The sequence below is a fragment of the Protopterus annectens genome, chromosome 3.part1 (assembly GCF_019279795.1).
Source record: "Protopterus annectens isolate FY-2018-M chromosome 3.part1, PAN1.0, whole genome shotgun sequence".
Lineage (NCBI taxonomy): Eukaryota > Metazoa > Chordata > Ceratodontiformes > Protopteridae > Protopterus > Protopterus annectens.
The window spans coordinates 178,529,349-178,547,857 of NC_056732.1; the positions used below are offsets into that span (position 1 = coordinate 178,529,349).

The 18,509-nt window shown below is 41.9% G+C and overlaps 1 protein-coding gene across 4 annotated transcripts in view; it reads right to left on the minus strand.

The window, feature by feature from the left end:
• EPC1 (enhancer of polycomb homolog 1) overlaps positions 1-18,509 on the minus strand; it is a 1,950,735-nt gene that overhangs the window by 1,343,961 nt on the left and 588,265 nt on the right. The window lies entirely within an intron of this gene.

The window sequence follows — 18,509 nt, forward strand, 5'->3', positions numbered from 1 at the left end:
GGGGATTAGAGAGGTCCTTGTGGATCTTAGGGATCCCAAAAAGACAGGGGAATCTTGGAAATAAGGTAGTCAAATATTTATGTTGTTCTTGGTTTAGTCTACCCTCTAAATGCATCTCGTCTAAGTTGTTTTGAATATTGCGATATGCTTTGTTGACATCAGACTTAGAGCTAACACTGTAATGCATCATCAGCAAGTAAATCTAACATTCTATCGTAATAATCAACATTGTCAAAGACCACCACTCCCCCACCTTTATCAGGTTTACAAATGCGTAAACTATGCAGTTTCACAAAATCTAACAGTAATTTTTCCTCCTTACATGTGTCATTAGTTCTAAGGTGGCACAACTTGTCCCTTAGATCAAGTTCACACATATTTTCAAAGCAATGGATTAATGGGTGTAAGGGAGGATTAAATAAACTAGGGACTCTGAAAGGGTTGACATGTGTATTATTACTAGGTGCATTATTACTTACATTGTTGGAATCAAAAATCATGTTGAAATTTAACTTTCGTGTGAATAATTTAATGTCTATAATAGTCCCCACTAAATCCGTCTTACGTTGAGGGACATAAGTATACCCTTTAGACAAAAAGTCAGCCAATTCACTAGGTATAGGCACAGAAGAAAAGTTGTATATTTTAAAATCAGCCAAATGGTTAGTAGAAATAACAGGTCTAGAAGTCAGATCACCAAAGTTAATAGAGTTCTCATCCAGGAATTCGGCCGGAGAAGGAACCAAATTCGTCAGGGGATAGGTACAAAAAGTATCTAAGTCAGCATGCACAAGACCCGTCTCTAAATGAGGAGGGGGGGCATAGTTGCTGACAGTCCTGAATGTTACAGTCTCTGTTGGTTTCGTTTCTGTTGATAACCCTTGTGTGTTGACTGATAATTGTTCCTTTTCTTCGGTATGGCACCTGGGTGGTTGGCATGGTAAAAAACCTGCTGCTGATCTGAACGCAGGGAGGTGTTGTTAAGATTAGAATTAGATTGCAACCTCCGGTTTTGTAGCCTCTCACTTCTCCTTACCACTTGTTCGGGTTGTGTGTCTTCAAATGTGTCCAAGTCCCGAATGTTATTGTCAATAGGTGCCCTAGAAGTTGAATTTGTAGAGCCATGATCATTAATAATGTTAGGTTGCCAAACTTGTAACTGTGCAGGGGGAGGGTATGCTACCCCTTGTTCATAGGCTTTAAGGTCACGCTCTAATTTTTTTATTTTATTCAACTTAAGTTTGTTCAAGTACTGTTCAATACTACTAAAGCATCTATTGTAGTCATATTTATACCTTGGGAATTCCTCATGTGCGTTAATAAGTTTGTCCAACTCTGAAATTTCTAGAGTTAGTTGCTCAACCCAAATTAAGTAATGCTTTATCATTACATGTAGGAGTTCGAACCCATGTTGGTCAAATAAATTGACCAAATCTTTATGAAAGTCAGAGTTGGGAATTAGACCAGTTGGAAATTGAAAGTGTCTGAGGCCCTTAGGTATCACCTTACATTCGATGCATTCCCTAAAATAGGAAATTTCCAGTTTGAGCTTTTTAATTTTGAGAAGCAATTTATCAAAAAGTTTCAGTTTATCAGAAAGTGAATTATTGTTTACCTCATGTTGGACACCTTGATTGGTATTCCTAATGTCCGCTGTGCCGTCACTGTGTCTCAAAAACACAAAATCCTCGGTTAACCAAGCACTCAAGGAAGGAGCTCCGTTAAAGGAGTTCCTAAACGACTGAACATTAGCGTTCTCATAGGATTCATGCAGCACAGGGTTACTCTCTGTGTCCATGTGAGCAGCCAGACTTTGTAGGCGTTCTCCGGTTGTTGCGATAGCCCCACGATTAGAAGTAGAGTTAGTTTCAAAACGAGGAGGAGGAATTGTAGGACTTAAGGCAGGCAAACGTATTTGTGTTGGTGCAATCTCACTAGTTGAATCTCGGGCGTTCAGTGCATCACGTCCGTTAAGTAAACCAAGAGGAACGTTACTCTCCTGAAGTGGTACAACGCCCCCTGGCGTGGATTCAGCTGGGAGGATCTTAAAGTTGTTTAACGAAGGGAGAATGAGATTTTTCATCTCCTGCTGTTGGCTATCAAGTTTCTCAAGCCTCGCACAAAGCGAGTCCATACGTTCGAATAAAGAGTTAAACAAACCATCCTGAACTGCCAAAGGTGATGTAGCTGGTGCCGGATAGGCACTATTGCAGCTCCTAAGTAATGCTGGAACAGCATTAGGGGAGAAATCATCACTACTATGAGATCCGGTAGCCATAAACTTCGAATAATGTAGAAAGCACAAACCAGGAAACTAAAAAACGGATCGTAGCAGTAACGAAAGCAAAAACAGTATAGGCAGTAAACAGGACAGTCTTTAATCCAGTACAATGAAGCGCTTTTCGTCTGCCAGCATCTGCAGACTTCTTCAGACAAAAGTAACTTACAATTAAAAAAGCTTAATATACTTAGCTGGTCAAGAATAACCAATCAAATAGAAACAAGCGAATATGAGCAATTAAAATAAATTACCTAACACAGGCTGTTAAAAACTAATAGTAATTCAAAGTAAAACAATCTTATACAAAAAACTTTAGTCTCCCTAGCTGATTAACCAAAACAGGATAAAAAAGCAAGTCAAAAATACATTAATTAGTGTTTATCATAAAAACATAAAACGTCATCTCAGGTAATTAGTTATCTAATAAGGTTTTTAAGTTTTAAAAGGCTGCTAATAGAGCAGCTATCATTCAGCCCTGGTATTACATAAGCATTTAACCTAATTTGCCAGCGTAACTCAGACAATTCCAACAAAAGGTGTGTAGGAGCTCCCCTTTTACTCTCAAGTATCTGGTCTATCACCATAAATCTAAAGTAATGGTCAGTTTGGTTAATATTGTTATGACGCATTGGAAAAAGGAGAAAATTTTGAGCAACCATGCCCTCATGTCTAAGATCAGGTATTATACTCGCTACCTGGATGACATATTTATATTATTGGAGGGCAATCAAGAAGATGGTAGGCTCATCCTAGATTTCTTTAACACGTCTACGGACTTTCTGTCCTTTACTTCAAACTTTGGGACAGACGCCATAGCATTCTTGGACATCTGGTTAGCTAAAAACCAGGAGTTGAATGGTTATGTTGCTACTATCTATAGGAAGCCTACCCACTCAAACTCCTTTCTTCACTTTAGTAGCTGCCATCCCCATCACCAAAAACGGTCAGTTGTTAAGGGGCAGCTCGTTAGAGCAGCCCGGATGGTCAGCCTGGATGAGGATTTTATGGCTGAATGTGAGAAATTAAAGAACATGTTTACACACAGAGGGTACCCAACTGGACTGCTTGAAGGTTTGGTTAAGGAGGTTATTAATAAGAGAAGGAATGGTACTTATCAAGCCATTCTTAGTGTTGCCCCACATCCTCCAACTGATAATGCTGTTGTACCTACTCGGATTGTATGTCTAGAATCAGATGTTTGTTTTAAAAATAGACTAATTTTGACATATAGCATTAACAGTCACCTCATCTTGGACATTATTAATAAAAACTGGAATATTTTTCGTACCAATAGCACAGTGTTGGGCAAAGTAGGCGATAACCCCGGAGTTACATATAGGAGAGGTAAAAATTTAAAAGCACTACTAGAATTACCTACAAGTAATTTAACACGAACACCAGGCATGTTCAAATGCCAAAATTGTAACCAATGTAGACATATTAATGAATCAAACAGATTCACTATTAATCATACTAGTTTTGACCTCCACTGTAGATGCACCTGTAACTCTAGGATGGTGGTCTACCTCGCCCAGTGTCAAAAATGTGAAGGTTTTTATATTGGCAAGACAGAGCGTAAACTAAAAGAGCGTATTTATGAACACCTATACGCCATTAGTAAAGGCAAATTAGAAAATGCTCTTGCCAAACATATTAGCCAAGAAAATGACCATTACTTTAGATTTATGGTGATAGACCAGATACTTGAGAGTAAAAGGGGAGCTCCTACACACCTTTTGTTGGAATTGTCTGAGTTATGCTGGCAAATTAGGTTAAATGCTTATGTAATACCAGGGCTGAATGATAGCTGCTCTATTAGCAGCCTTTTAAAACTTAAAAACCTTATTAGATAACTAATTACCTGAGATGACGTTTTATGTTTTTATGATAAACACTAATTAATGTATTTTTGACTTGCTTTTTTATCCTGTTTTGGTTAATCAGCTAGGGAGACTAAAGTTTTTTGTATAAGACTGTTTTACTTTGAATTACTATTAGTTTTTAACAGCCTGTGTTAGGTAATTTATTTTAATTGCTCATATTCGCTTGTTTCTATTTGATTGGTTATTCTTGACCAGCTAAGTATATTAAGCTTTTTTAATTGTAAGTTACTTTTGTCTGAAGAAGTCTGCAGATGCTGGCAGACAAAAAAGCGCTTCATTGTACTGGATTAAAGACTGTCCTGTTTACTGCCTATACTGTTTTTGCTTTCGTTACTGCTACGATCCGTTTTTTAGTTTCCTGGTTTGTGCTTTCTACATTATTCGAAGTTTAAGGCCCTGTAAGACTGCTGTGGCAAATCCAGCTCTGGATTTAGAAGAGAGAGGTAAATTGGCAATGCTTGGTGAAGGTGTGTACAAAGATCCAGGTTGCAGCTTCCAGGATGTCCTGGATAGGGACTCCCCTGAGAAATGCTGTAGAGGTTGATGTAGCCCTAGTGGAATGTGCTCTCATCTCCTGAAGGATAGGTATCCCATGGTGTTTGTAGAAGAAATGGATGCAGTGCGCTATCCATTTAGAAATGGTTTGCTTTGAAACGGTCTTGCCCTCTGTCCCTGTAGCAAAGCTGACTAGCAGCTGGTCAGATTTTCTGAAAGGTTTAGTCCTGTCCGGATAGAACCTAAGCTGCCTGTACACGTCCAGGGAGTGCAGGATCCTTTCCCCTTTATTCTGAGGATAAGGAAAAAGGGTTGCCAAATGAATGGATTGGTTTAAAGCCACACTAGATATCACCTTGGGCATAAATGATGGGTTAGTCCGGAGGGAAACCCTGTCCGCATGGAGGGTTCCATGGCCATAATGGCCTGCAATTCAGGCACTCTTCTTGCTGAAGTGATGGCTAGAAGTAAAGCTGTTTTCCAGGACAGGAATTTGAACTCTGCTGAGGCAGCAGGTTCAAAGGGTGGAAGCGTGAGTTTTTCCAATACAAAGTTAAGGTCCCAGGCTGCAGTGGGACCTCTCCTGGGGGGGGGTCCTTAAATTTTTGGCTCCTCTCAGGAACGGTTTGACCAGAGGATGAGAGAAGAGGTGTGGCTCAGTATTATAATGAGCAGAGATGGCAGAGGCTGAATCTTAATTGAAGAAAAGGATTGGCCTTTGTGGAGCATTTCTGCTAAGTAATCTAGTAATACGAGGTAAGCTGCAGTGGTGCAGCGGTATCGCCTCACAGTAAGAGGTTCTCCTGTTAGATTCTCGGCTGGAGCGCCTTCTGTGTGGAGTCTGCATGTCCTCCCAGTGGTCAAGTAGCATTTGAAAAACATGCATGAATGGGCTTGCCTTCGTTGAAGGTTGGGCATCGAGTTGGCACCTCAGCACCGTAAAAATCTACTGCCAATCATTAGTGGACCGGAGTTCCGCTGTGGTGACCCTTAACCGGGAAAAGCCGAAAGAACAATTTAGTAATATGAGATAAGCTGGGCACAGTTGTGTCCATTCCTTGAGACCGGCTCCAAGAACAGTATATTTTGCACTTTTCTGAATAGGATTTTCTAGTACTAGGCCTCCTTGCCTCAAGGCCGACATCCAGCAACTCTTTACTTGGGGTTACTGGTGATCAGTTCAGGGGATGAGCCAGGCTGCTAGGTTCAGGGTTTGTAGCTGAGGATGCAGAATCTGGCCCTCTGCTGGGACAGCAGGGGGGGGGGGGGTCTGAGGCAGTTGCCATGGTGGCAGTACTGTCAGACTGCGCAAAAGTGGGTGCCAGTGTTGGCGTGGCCAGTCTGGTGCAATCAGGATTGTCCTTGGCTTGTCCTGTCTGATCTTTAGTAGAACCTTCGAGAGGAGGGGTAGACGGGGAAAGGAATAGATTGAGAGGTTGCCCCATGTAAAGGACAGGGCATCCACTTTCCATGCTTGGCCGTGGGGAGTTCTGGTGCAATATTTGCTCAACTGATAGTTCTGAGGGGAAGCAAATAGGTCAACCTCTGGTGCCCCCCCCACCTGTGGATCAGAAGCTTGAATGATTTGGGTTCCAGTTTCCACTCGTGTGGGTCCATTAGGTTTCTGCTTAAGTTGTCTGCCAGTGAATTTAGCTTGCCTGGCAGGAATAGAGCTTGCAGATTCACTTAATTACTCAAGGCTGCGTTCCACAGAGCCATGGCTAACCTGCAGGGTGGGTAGGAATGGGTTCCCCCTGCTTATATACCACATAACTGTGGTGTTGTCTATCAATGGTTGCCCTGGAAGAATAAGGCATTTGAAGGCTGTCAGAGCATTCTGTACAGCTAACATTTCTTTTTGACTGAAATGCAGATGCATTTGCTTTGGGCTCCATTTGCCTTGAATGTATTGTCCTGCTATGTGAGCCCCCCCATGCACAATCTGATGCGTCTGTTAGGGTTTGGGCGGCAGGGGGTTTAGTGAAAGGGAGTCCTTTGTTGTGGTAGCAAGCCTCTGCCCACCAAAGGAACTCTGCCCTTAGGTAAGGAATGACAGGAATCATTGTTTCCAGATCCTGAGAATGTTGACACCAGAGAATTTTTAGGTACCACTGAAGTTTCCTCAAATGCAGTCTTGCATATGGAATAAGTAGAATGCGAGAGGCCATGAACCCTCGGGCTTGCAGTATTTTTCATGCAGATAGCTGGGTTTTGGTGGCCAGTAGATTGAAGTAGCTTGTCAAATACATTTGTTTTTCTGGAGTCAGGAATGCCATCTGGGAAGTTGTGTTCAAGCTTGCTCCCAGGAATACAATCCGTTGGCTGGGTAACTGATTTGATTTCTTTTCATTGATTATGTACCCCAGTGAATATAAAAGTCTCTTTACAAATGTGAGGTGTTGGAAAAGCAATTCCTGACTGTCCACCTGAATCAGGCAATCGTCCAAATATGGGTAAATTTGAATTTTTCTCTGCCTGCAATATGCAATGGCTAGAGCTAGGCATTTTGTATATACCCTGGACGCAGCAGATAAGCCAAAGGGAAGTGCAGAGAGCTGATCATGCATACAGTCTTTTTGAGGGGGAAGGCTGGCTTCCCCTAATTAAAGTTATAAGATCTTCAACCATTCTAAGCATTTGTTTCTGAGACATTTGGGCTTGAGAATGCACTTTGGCCATCTGTTTCCTAGGCGTAGTGCGAACTCTGGGCCTGAGAAATTCGGTATTTTTGGTTTGAAACAAAGTCGTTGGTTTAGTATGAAAATCCGTAGCCCTGAATACACTCAGAAGCCAGTGTCGGCACAGCTGCTCCAGACCCATCCAAAGTAGACACATCCGCAGGTTCCATAGTCAAAGCATCTTGTGGCATACCAGACTCCGAAAGGGTCTCAGCAGAAGCCTGCGAATCTGAAGAAGCGGGTATTTGGGGCTGCAAAAGCAACTCACTGAGTACCGGCGGACTGGTGACTAGCTTAACGGAAGCCTAGTCAGCAGTTTTGGACCTATGCGGTCTGTCTCTGTCTATCTATACTTTGTTCCGGAAGATCGGTACTCGGATGGCTTATCGAAGATACTTCGGAATATGGAGAACGAGAGCTAAAGAATTTAGCGACAAATATAGCCCAACGACGAATAGTTTTGGCATTGAACAAGGCACAAAACCAACAGCTTGGGACATCGTGGTCTTGGCCTAAACAGGTGACGCAGTAAGAATGAAAATCTCTGAGGTATTTGCTTTCCACAGGCAAGACAATTATTGACTTTTCCCGATATCAGTTAGAGCAAGAAAAAAGGATCCCCAACAGGGTACTTATCTTTTAGAAGACTTCAAGTCTGAAACACGAAAAAGTAAAACGAAAATTTCAGCAGGCGGCTGACCGGCACTTGCGAACTTCTTCAGATACTGCACTGCAAGAAAAGCTGATGTAATGGCGTCGACTGCATGTTTTATACCCATGACGCCCTAACATCATGGAAGAAGTGACAGCATCTGATGCAGAAATCCCAAGACTCTGGTATTCAGACCAAATGAGGGCTACCTGCAGGCAGATAACCAAATGTGATGACTGCAACAGTGAAACACGAAGAAAATCTACTTTATGCCCTTCCATTCCTATGTTGCAGTATTCTTAGTGTGGGAAAGTACCACATCTTAATTAGTGGGAAGGGTAGAAGCAGATGTAGCCGATTCCACAAAACCCTGCAGGATTGCTCTAGCAAACCCTGCCCGGGCTCTGGAGACGTGGTCTAATTTGTAGTGTTTGGTGAAGGTGTGAACTAGGTGGCTGCTTCCAGGATGGAGGCTGTGTCCAGGCCTTTGAGGAAGGCTTTGGAGGTTGCCACTCCCCTGGCAGTGTGCACTCTTGCCCCCTGGAGTAACTGTTGGCCATGGTGGGAGTAGCAGAAGGAAATAATTTTCCTGATACAACAGGAAATGGTTTGTTTGGAGACTGCCTTCCCCAGGGCCCTAGGATGGAAGGATACAAATAGTCGGTTAGATTTTCTGATGGGCTTAGTTTTGTCTATGTAGAATCTTAGTTGTTTGTGCACATCCAGGGAATGGAGTATCCTCTGACTATCATTGGTTGGAGAGGGAAAGAAGGTGGGCAGGAGAATGGACTGGTTTAGGGAGTTTGTTGACCACTTTATGCATGAAGGAAGGGTTAGTACATAGGGGTCACCCTATCCTTATAGAAGGTAGTGCAAGGAAAGCAGGCCATAAGAGCTTGCAACTCTGACACTCTTCTAGCGGAGTTAAGGGCTACAGCAGTACAGCCTTCAACGTACACATTTGGAGCATAGCAACACTAGCTGGTTCAAATGGGGCCAGTGTTGATTTTTTCCAAACTGAAATGTAGGTCCCAGAGGGGTGAGAGGGGTTTTCTTGGTGGTGTGATGTGCAAGACCCCTTTTCAGGAATAGTTTGACATCTAGCCTGGATAGTAAAGGGGGGTCTAGTGGTTGACAGGCTGAAACTGCTGATAGGTGGACTTTTACTGAAGAGTACGAAAGATCAGCTTTAATTAGTTCACATACACACATAGGTAAATAATGGGGGGAGGATCTGCCTGGCCAGGGTCCCTGTCCTTATAGAGACACCATTAGGAGAATCTTTCCTATTTTGATAAGTAGGATTTCCTACTTGTAGATTTCCGGGCCTCCCTCAGGACTAAAATCACGTTCTCCAGGTAGTGGTGTCATCACCCAGAGTGTTAGGCCTAACATCCACTGGTGAGGATGAATTAGAGTTCCCTTTTGTTGTGTGAGAAGGTCCATCTTGTGGGGTAACTTGTGGTGACTGCCCTTGGCTAATGAGAGAAGTAGGGGGAACCAGTGCTGCCTTGGCCAGTAGGGTATCACCAGCAAGATTTTTGGTTTGCCCTTCTTGATTTTTAGGAGGACTTTTTGAATGAAAGGGAAGGGTGGGAAAACGTATAGAAACCGTCCCTTCCATGGAATGCTGAAGGCATCTACTCTCCAGGCAAGTGGAGAGTGGTCCTTGGTGCAGAACTTTTTCAACTGTCTGTTCTGGGGGGAGGCAAACAGATCTACCAGAGGTGTGCCCCACCAGTGGACAATGTCTAGAAAGGTATTCCTGTTCAACACCCACTCATGCTGAAGAAAGGAGAGGATGTTCTGCTGAGAATAACCACTTGCTTGTTGTCCTGAGAGGGGATGTATGTTGCCTGCAGGATTAAACTGTGCCTGGAGGAGAGGTCGCAAATTTATAGTTATCCAGCATAAGAGGTAGGCCTTGATCCCTCCCTGTTTAATATACTAGATGACTGTGGTGTTGTCTGTGAATATCTGAAGGGGGCCCAGTTGAAGGGCAGGAAGGCAGGCTTTCAGGTCAAGAACAACTGCAGTGATTTCCCTCATCGATTTTTTTTTTTTTTTTTTTTTTAGGATAGGATTCCAGGCCTCCTGTACCATTAAACCTTTCATGGTAGCCCCCCCACCTTAGGTCTGATGCACCTGTATGCATATGCTGGGTTGGGAAGGGTGGTTGTAGTGGAAAGGCCTGGGTTCAGAAGTATTTGTTGGATCCACCACCTTAGTTCTGCTTTGAGGTAGGGCAGGAGGGTAATTCGTTGCTCGAGGGGGATGTTGGTGTTGTGACCACACATTTTTCAGGTACCATTGGAGCTTTTGCATGTGCATTCTGGCTAGGGGCAGCATCGGGATATAGTCTGCCATGAGTCCCAAATCTGCAAGAAATGTCTTGCAGACATCTGATGAACCTGTAGACTTTGGAAGGGAGTGGAGATTGGCAGAACTTTGTCCCAAGTGAGGAAAGCCTGCATCAGGTCTGTTCTGATCTTGCAGCCTATAAAGATCTTGTCCAGCTGTGGGATTAAGGATGATTTTAGGCAGCTGAAGGTGAATCCCAAGCTTTAAAGTAGGGAAGTGGTGAACCTCAGATGATTTTGGAGGGTGTACTCTGTTTCTGCTGGAATGAGGATGTTGTCTAGGTAGGGGAAGACTTGGAAACCTTTGGTTCTGCATAAAGCTATGGCTGGGGCTAGGCATTTTGCAAATACCCTGGGTGCAGTAGACAAACCAGGGCAAGGCTGTAAACTGAAAATGAGAACAGGGCCCAGTGAAACATAAGAATTTTCTGTTAGAGGCATACCTCTCAACAGTACCGAATTCCTTGGTAAATACCAGTTCTGAGGGCAAAATATTGGGGTGCCACAAATTCCCACGTGGCCCCTTTAATTTCCAAATTTCCTGGGGGGGTTTTTTTTGTACTCCTGACATTATCACGTGCAGGCGTGCGCGATGACGTCAGCAGACCAGTCTGTGTGTGTGCAAAGCACAGCTTTTTCTCCTCCAGGTAAAACCAGTAAACCGATATGAACAGAAGCAGCTTTGTGTGATGACAGAGTGCACTTAACAGATTAACTGTTTTCATTGTGTGCACTTAGAGAAAAATGTGCTTTAATTTTTACTTATTTTAATGACTGCAGGACAAGCAGCAGCTTTACATTTGTCTACTGGCTACATATGTTTATGTGAGAGCTTCACCTTTCATTGTGTGCACTTATTTAACGGCTATAGGACAAGAAGCTTTACTTAACAATTGTGCTTTCATGTTATTTAACGGCTGCAGCCTTATCTCATTATAAAAATGCATACCTTTGCTTTCAAATTTTCTGCATTGCCACTCATACAGTTAACTGAAAAGGAGTGACCTCAATACATACCCATATTTTACATGTCTGGAATTCATCTTTTTAGCTAAGTGTGCAACAGTTACTACTACCATTTTTACACTTTTATTTAGTCAACAGCTTACTTGTGTTACTGTGTTCAAGAAGCATTCTGAGTCTATGTGATTGGATTACTAACCTGGTATATTTGCCACATCCCTTTCAAAGGTTTAAGCTGAATACATCCGTATCACCCTTCCTATTCCGTGGGTTGGTTTAAGAAACAGCTCCAATTAGTGCAACAGTTAATAGTTTTATAGAGCAACATTTCATTTACAAGTCCTTATGTTTCATCAGAGACAAGACCTGGCAACTAAAGGAAAAGTCCCTCATCCCTGTATTAGGAAAAGTGCCTATTACCATAGAAAATCCTCAAATAAAATAAATTGCTGATTTTTTTTTTCTGTCATTGTCTCGTAACTGGAGTTCACCATTCCAGCCTATATCATGGTCATAATTCCCCATGGTTGGTACAATAAGGTTTTTGGGTTTTCTTTAAATAAGCAAGTTTTACTTAGTTTCATGGAATTTTTTCATTTGTGGTCTAATGAGGCGTCTAGTACTGATGCGGAAGCAGACCTTGCAGAGGTCTCTGCTGCATCGTAACTGCATTTAACAGACTGTCTGGCTACCTGGGAAGCCAAGGACAGTTTAAATGCCATCTCAGATTTGGTGGGACAGTCAGAAGTAGATACCAAGAGAGTAGTGGCTTGTGAAACTAGGTCCAAGGCATATTTAATCATGTGAGTTTGGTAGTGGATGGCTCTGAAGGCCAGGGTGGAGGAGGTGTAAACCATCTTTCCTATTCTGTCCATGCTTTTGCTGTCCTTATCAGTGGGTAGAAGAGATGCTAAAGGACTCTGTCTAGATTGCTTAAGCAGGGTCTTCCAGGGGTGGCTTTACTAGGAACTTCTACTCATCTGGAACTTTGCAGAACCTGTCAGGTCTCTTAGGGGCTAATGGTTGCGAGTTTGGGTTCTTTGATTCTGAGATGAAAGCATCAAGGTAGGCAAGGATGACAGGTGTGATGGCTGAAGATGGAGATTCTACTTGGAGAAGTTCAAAGCGCCTCCTTTGAGTGTCAGTCATTTGGGAAGTGCCCCATTTAAAGTATTCTTCCATTTTTGTGATGGTCTCCCCAAAGGTGATACCTTCTGGTGGAGAGTCACCTTCTATGGATTCCTCAGCTGGGGAATAGTATTCAAGAGGGGGAGGCAATTTGTGAGGAATAGGAGACTGATTCATCTGAAGAAGAAAAGTAGGGTTCCTGTTCTTCCTCTCCTCCTTGGGCAGTAGGTAAAGGGAGAGAAGTGGTAGAAGCAGGGCTAGGACTAAGCACTGGAATAGTGGAAATGGAAGTGGCTGTGGGCCGAAGGGCCATGAAGGCCTACATCAAAGAGCTGGGAAATGATTGCCAGTCTGGGACAACTTCAGAAGGTGGAGTCTGGTACTTTGTTTTCGTTTTAAAGCCATAGGCCTCAGAGAATGCCTAGGTTTGGCAGCCTGGGAAGTGGTAAGGGGTTTCAGGCAGTGGGATCCTGATCGGGCATCCAATAATATCTGGTTCCCCCCTCAACATCGGTAAGGACCGACGTCAGGGCCATCTCCGTAGACACACTGGCAGTTACTTCTGAAATGGCTTCTTCAAGGGGTGCCGAAGTAGACTTACGTCTAACATCCCTCAACCCCTATATTGGAAGCTGGCGGGACATCCGATGGCGGAGAGGCAGAGGAAGTAGGCCTGGAAACCTTGGCCTTTTTCTGTGGGGGTTCCGTCAGAGCGGCTAATTCGGGATCCATCCTCAGTGCTTGTTTTTTGAGCCTCTAGTTTTCCAAGTATAAGTTAAGAATGGCCAGTCGGTCAGAGAGGGTCTTGGGTACAAAAGACTGACAAATTGAGCGAGCGCTATGGTCATGCTCCCGGCCTAGACAAAAGATGCAACAGTCGTGCATATCTTTATGCGGTATCTGGCACCCACATCGGCATTTACCCTTCTTAGCTGACATCAGCCAACGGTAACTACAGCAAACCAAGCTGAAGTAAATAAGGGCAAAAATCCCCAATGGGGTACTTAGCTTTAGAAGTCATCGAGTAGAGCAGCGAAGCGACTGATGTGCTGTCGACTGCGGCTGAAAAGTTCGGAGGTCTGTGCGTGCAGACGTCACATTTAAGGTCCCTGGTTTATGGCCCTTCATGTGACATCCCACGCACCTACAGCAGCCAGGTTTAAGTTTTTGTATAGGAGCCATTCAGGTCACCTGAGGCGGGGAATCCCAAACTAAGAATACAGTAACACAGGAATAGAAGGACATCTGTACCTTCTGAAAGGTTTTGTTCTGTTCAAGATGGTTCCTAAGGTACTCTCATTTATTTGCCAAGCTGTTAAATTAACAGTCTGGCAAAAAATAACTATTTCATAAGCATTTACTCACAGTAATGCACTCGACTATTCTGAAACCTAGAGTGACATACACATCACTTCCTGGCATATTAATATTAATGCCATACATATAACACAACTAATTATAATTTACTTAAAAAAAAAAAAAAAGAAAACTAGCCTTGAAACAGTTTTATTTCCACATAAGTGCTTGCATGCACAAGGAAATAAAACTTTATTTAGCTGCTTTAAACATTATCTTTAGGGACATCTGCATCAGATAGTAAAAAACAAAACAAAAAAAAAACAACTCTGTATCCAAGGGAGAGTTCAAAACTTTAAACTGTTTTTTCAATCTTCTGGAAGGTTTTGAGAACTCACCCAAGCAAACCTAATTGTAACAGTTCCAGTGGCAGCAGCCGCCTCCTAAGTGTTACCAGCAGAATCATAAGCACATTTCAAATAGCGAGTAGCCACATGAGAAACAATCACACATTTTTTTCCCCCCCCAAGAGGAAACAGATGCTAAAATATTCATGTTCTGAAAAGAGGCAAGCATAAATGTTATCAGATCTTGACAGCTGAGAATTAAGTGTTGCAAAAGGATTAACTTTTTTTCCACAAATGTTCTTGTTAATAGCAATCCCTCTTCTTCTAACAAGATACTTAGCAGCATCTGGGTTCACTAAATCAACAGCTGCTGGGTCTGATTTGGGATGAGAGTATAAAAACTTATAAAGTTTCTCAAATTTATAACCATCTGCTTTCTTGGGGTAGCAGGCTGGCTGTCAGGCAAGTTACAGGCTGTGAAATAAAACTCCAATGCTGAAAGAACAGGAGAATGTAGGTTCTGGAAAATCCAGTTGTAAGAAATCAGCTACTCCTTCACAGACAATGGAATCCACTATGTTCTCACTGAAACAATTCATTCTGGAAACAGCTTTAGAGAAAGAGAATCTTTCAAGTGGGACTGTCAGAAGACATACTCCTCAGAATCGGAATTAGAAACCAGAGAAAACAAAACAGAATCTTATCCTTTCACAATCATTCTGTGGTTCAAAAACATGGAACTTAATGAGGATTCTTTTTCTTTAACCAGAACAGCTAAACTGGAAGGGTCAAAAGCTGGAACTAACCCCTGAGCTAAGCCCAAGGAATCACTCAGACATATGACTGAGACAGAAGTATTAGACAAGTTTTTGCTTCTTTTAGACAGAAATTTCTATGGAAGCAGACCCATTTTTGCCCGGACAAACCTCCCTTGGAACAGACATATCAGTCGGGCTAGGCAGAGAAGTATGCCCTGCTCCTTCTCCCAGGACCGAGAAAAGTCTCTCCTGCCAAAGGTACTCAAACAGTTGTAGATGTGTCTAATGGCCTGCACCACAGAGAACAAAGGAAAACAGACGAACGGCTTGTTACAGAATTATATAAAGTAAAACTGGTTTCCTTCACAGTAATAACATGTATTTGATAGAAAAATATATATAATTTGGTAGATTGTTTTTTCTTTCACAGTAAACCAAAGTTTTGTAAAACTTCTTTCAACCATAGTAACAGTGTGATATTTTTAGAAACACAGCATCTGCAAGTACAGAAAAAATGCAGTAAACAAATATGATTAGCTTAACAGTGTGTACTTGTGTGAAACAAAGTATTACACCTCTAAATGTTTTTCTAACAAATAGCACTGACTACAGAGGCTTGTTGAAATATAAACAGTTGAATGCATAGATATTCAAGTGAATAAACCTGATAAAGGGAAACGGCTAATGGCAGAAAAGTCAAGACTATTCAATCAATGAAAGAATACTTCGGCCTGCTGTGAACTCGTTTTCTCTGGATGAGAAGGATGCAGACAAAGAATGGTTCAATACAGGAAAAGAATGTTTTATCTAGTTTCAAAACTTCGTCTTTTATGAAAATGACTGAAAGACTATCTGGTGGACATTTTGTAATTTGAGTCAGCTGAGGAAGTGCAGTGCATCTGATAGTGATCTGTGTTGTAAAGAAAATGTTACAATCTCAACAGTAGTGCTTGGTCAGCTTGTTTCAATAAATCTTTCAGTACACATACAGTTGTGCAGTAACTAGTCTGTGCAACTTGGTGATAATTCAATTTAGCAGTGGCATGCCAGACTAATTGGACCCTTTTAAATATTCGTAAAAGTAGTACGACAAGCACTAGTTAATACTTTGTTGGCACCAGCCTCCATACACTCAGTATTGAGCAGCTCAGCAGTATAAGGTACTTATACATGGGTGAAACAGAGATTTCATCTTTATATCTGCTCTGAGATGCTCACCAGCATTTTTAACAGACAGGGAGTTTCTAATTTGCAGTTTTGGTCTACAGCCTGATCTCCTGTTAGCCATTCCTGAAAACAGTAAGCATCTTTCTGAAATTGCACAGATATCAGCAAGGACATAAGTGCTAAATGCAAACATTCTGTGGCCATGGACTTAAACCAGACTCCTGATAAAGTTTGGATATTATTACATCAGTGATACGAAGTCAGTCAGTAGTGATGTTAAATGCAATAAAGCATTGTATGGTAAAAACAGAAGTCAAAGTTTGTGTGCGGAAATGGATTCATTGTTTTGATCAGTATGTACAAAAGTCAATGTCTTAACTGTGGAGACAGACATCCTTGTTTTTAACTTCATAAAACTGTGTTACAGCAATTGTCCGTAAAGGCTATGCAGGACAAGTCAAAATAGTCAGATGAAGTCGCACGTCATTTTGACCTGCCACTTTCTACCTTCTACAGAAAATTCCAGTCATTTTTAAATCATGCTAAAAGCTTGCAGGTTGTGGAGACAGCTGAAATGTCTCAGACCTATTGCTCGCATTGAGACGCTCAAAGATAAGGAATTAGCAGACAAACAGCTGGATGACAAGTCAAAAGAGCTTAAAGGACCACTACGGGCAAATGATGAAGAAAACATATATTTTTTATCTTGCCATAATTTACCACACCTCCCAAAGCATCCTGCAGCAAAATAAGTACTCATTCCTAATTTTATTTTGTTTTTACTCGTCTGCCCTCATGGGGGCAGACATCGTGATTCCTTTGGAAAGCTAAATCTGTCCCATAATGCACAGACCGAGAACAAATAGCCCTACCATTTGTTGTCAGACTAGACTTCCATTCACTTAGAATGGAACACCTGAAAAAAATTGCCAAGTTTGAGTCTGCAGCTCATGCGTCATTGACTGGTATGGGCTGAGTTTTACAAATGTTGTTCCTACTGATGTACTACACATTCTCTGAAAGAAACTTGCAAAAGTGTCACCAAATTACTGAGATAAAAAAGACTTTTCACAAGGAGCAGTTTTGCAAGTTTCAGTTCCTGGCCAGGTTACTCCTCCCATCTCCCCTCCTTCAGTGGGCTACAGTCTCACATTTCCAGCTTTATTAGATTCAACTATTTAGTCAGCTTTGCATGACAACAGACATAAAAAAAAAAAAAAATCACAGCCTGGTGTGCCACTAAATCTATTCCCTTGTATGTCTCTATGCCTCTTCACTTCTGAATAGCATTTCCCAGGGAAAAAAAAAAGCAAACGCATCAGTCCAGAGTTTAGGCCAGTCTATCCATTTAAAATGTGCACAGTAAAATATTCAACTTATAATGCATTTTGGCTGCTGACATGGTTATCTTTACATAGTTATTCACTTATAGTATAACCTGAACTTATGGTATTAAATGGTTTATTTTACAACAGCTCTCAGTTTCTTAACAATGACCTCCCAAGCCTCTGATGTGACCTAGTACTTTTTCTTACTATTGCTTTATCTAGTTTGGCTTAGTTGTATACCTGTAGCATATGTCTCATCCTCTATTAACAGACTCGTGGAGAAAACTTCCAAAGCAGATACTTGTATTGAAAGAGTAGCAACAGCTGTAGCAGTGAAACTACACTCCAAAACAATGCACTCAAACATAGTACTGACAAACATAGGGTAATGTATATGCCTGAATCAAGCAGTGATGCAATTGCTAGGGACTTCACTGATTTTACTCAACCTCTCCTTTTCATAATCCATAACATTCGCACCACACTTACAAAGCCACCTCCACCTTCCACAAACACAGCTACCCACAACCACACAACATACCAGTCAAATTTAAGGCTTTTCCCACCTCTCTGCAAAACACTGCTGTAAATGACTTTGGTAAACACATGAAAATGATTGATGGGTGTTGGTTCAAGACTCCCATCCATATCTCTCAACAGTACAGATTTTTGCAAAAAAAGTCCAGATTTTTTGTCTGTTTTTCATAAAATTTCAGTTTTCTGTCAAATCACTGGCAAATCATTGAACGCTGAAGTCAGAAAGCTGACAGGCATTTGATTTTCAGACTTCAACAATTCACTCTAATGCAAAATCTGTATCAACTTTCTAAGTTTGTAAGTGCAATATTTATAAATTGTCCCATTTTGGGGCCTTTGTCCCCTATTATTTATGGCCTTGTCCAGATTTCTTGTTCTATAATGTTGAGAGTTATGTTGTCATCCCTTCCTACTGGAGCCAGTCCACTGCACTTGCACAAGTGCCCCCCTCAGCAGGGCAGCAAGCAGGTATCAGTGCAGATTTGCTTTATAGTTCTTTTACACCACACACACACACAGTAAATCTTGTTGCCCATGTTATTTATTTTCCTTGGTTTCGTTTCTCTTACTTGCAATGTTACTTTTACTCATTTTTTTCTCCTGCTCCCATATCTACCCTAATTATTACTTCTAACA